We start from the raw sequence: 2385 nt of genomic DNA, 5'->3' as shown, positions 1-2385 counted from the left end.
GAGTGACAGTGTGAGCTGTTCTGTACCCTGTATCTGTAAGAAGAATTCATTGCTAACTTAAAAGCAGATGGCTTTATATGGCCCTGGGTGGGTTTTCTGGGAAATGTTAGTTATATATTGTGATACAGGAACAGAAATATACTAATAATGCTGCAGCAGGCTAAAAGGAACATGGATAGTATAAAACAAGTACAAAATACACTGTGTCTGTATCCCATATTTCAGGTAGATTAAAAGCAGTCATGTTTTCTTGTTTTTTTGTTTTTGTTTTTTTTTAAAAACAGTACATGTCCTCTGGGAGAACAGACATCTTAAAGTTCATTTGGATCAAGACACAGATGCCAATAGGCTCATGGCCAGGCTCTGTTGTGCATTCTTAGGTTTGAAAAATACTTCCCTTCCTGCTTTGGAGACAAAAACCCCTTTTTTACTCTTTGTGTTTTGATTATTCATTTTTTGAAGCATATGACAGCAAGTTACTTAAAAGAATTTTAATGGGTCTTTTTCTTTCCTTTCAAATAAAGACACAGTATCAGCATATAGCAGTGGACACTTCAGGAATGCTAGTATTTCTCTAGAGTCTTACTTAGATAAATAAAGGTGAGAATAAAGAACGTTTTATTGCCTTTTAAGATACAACTGAAACTTAAATCTCCTGAGTATCTTACGCCTTGTTCCATGCTGATCACAAGTGAGCTAATGCCTATAGAACCACTGTTCTTGGAGCTCATGCTTCAATAGATCTGCTTATACCTTTTGTTCTCTGCCATGTTGTTGCTTGACTGGGGTGTCAGTTATTTGAGTTTATTACATCCCATCTAAATTTAGCCTATAATCTCTTTAGGACAATGACAATAGTTGTAAAGTCAGAGCTGAGCAAGTCTCATGGGTTTGAGCTACCTCTGTGCTGTCCTGATCCTCCACGGTTCCACAAGGCAAGTGCAGCCTTGGTGTAACTTAGATAAGTCATCCAGCTTTCTCAGTTACAGCGGTGGAATATAGTGTACTGCATACTGCAGCTTGACGCTGGGCATGTCCTTATGCTGAGGTCTGCAAGAGTATCTTTGAAAAATAAGAGCTCAAGTTAGCAAAGTCTGTCCTTGACCACCACTGGAGCTTTTTTCTGCTGGAGCCAGTGCAGAAGGTTGAGTCTTGCACAGTGTGCTGCGTGCCAGGCCCATTGCAAAAGCCCTGTGGTGTGCTGTGGCACATGCTGGCTGTCATAGCTGGCGGCTGTTCAGTGAAGTACCTTAGCAGTTGTTTGCCCAAGGATCTGTTTCTTTGCCATCTACGTGATCTGAAGGAAGTAATTGTACAAAAGTTTAAACTGAGGCTTCAGCTTCAGTTTTTAAACTTGAAAGTGTTTCTTCGTTTAGGCTGCAACCACCACTGTCACCCATCAGCAGGGAACATGCAAGAGTACAAAGACTTGAGTTTGACTGGAAATGTTTCCTGCAACTAATTCTATGTTGTGAGTCTTGCAGTGGAAATCCTTTTCTCTGAAAGCACCTGAAAGCTGTAGTGAACAGAAACAGTGGTTGCCTGAGCCCATATACCATGCTAGGGCCTAGCCTTTGGCTTAGTGGTTGGTCAGAATGCCTTTAGATAGGTTTAACTCCAGCTCTGGTTTTCCTGGGAATTTGTGTGGGTTCTGGTGATAGAAATGTAGCAGAGCACCTGGAGATAGGAGATTGCGAGTTTGGGATATGTTGATGTAAGAGGGTAAGATGTGAAGGAAGTGAAAGCTTGGGAAAGCTTGTAGTGTAGCGTAAGTGTTACCTTTGCATGTGGGGTATCTGATTTCTAGTACTGGCTCTATTCTGCTGGATAATCCTGGGTTGCCTATGGTGCGTGTGTGCCTCTGTTTCCACACTGAAGGAGGCATAATGCCCATCTTTTTATAATATCCTATAGTACCTCTAGTACATTTAAGTACTACACTTACACAACAAAAATGCAGATAAAAATGCACTTTTGGGGAAGGGTGAATCCTGCTCTCTTCCTCTCCCTTGTGGGCTGCTCTGGCATCAATAGTGAGCCCAGGTAACCACCCTACTCTTCCTCCTCTCTGTCTGCAGACTGGGATAAGATGGGGTGGTCCCCCAACATAAGCACACTTTCTTCCTCCTCCCTGAAAACACTGTGTAAATTTAGTTGTATGGACTCAGGGTACTGTAATATAGAAAGGGTAGCAGGCAAATGCATCCTGGATCTCTAAATCACTAAGAAAAAGCAGCCATCTTAGTTTTGTTTTTATTTTTGTTTTAGTAAAAACACACTTCCCACACTAACTTTTGAAACTTACACGTGGCACAGAGGGGGATCAGTTCCAGCTGATATGAGCCTGGAAGAAGAGAGGGAGGAAGTAACTTAATTGCTTTAGAC

Source organism: Strix aluco, chromosome 8 (assembly GCF_031877795.1).
Source record: "Strix aluco isolate bStrAlu1 chromosome 8, bStrAlu1.hap1, whole genome shotgun sequence".
NCBI classification, from domain to species: Eukaryota; Metazoa; Chordata; class Aves; order Strigiformes; family Strigidae; genus Strix; species Strix aluco.
The sequence above is the reverse complement of the archived record's forward strand: the minus strand, read 5'-3'. Positions refer to the sequence as shown.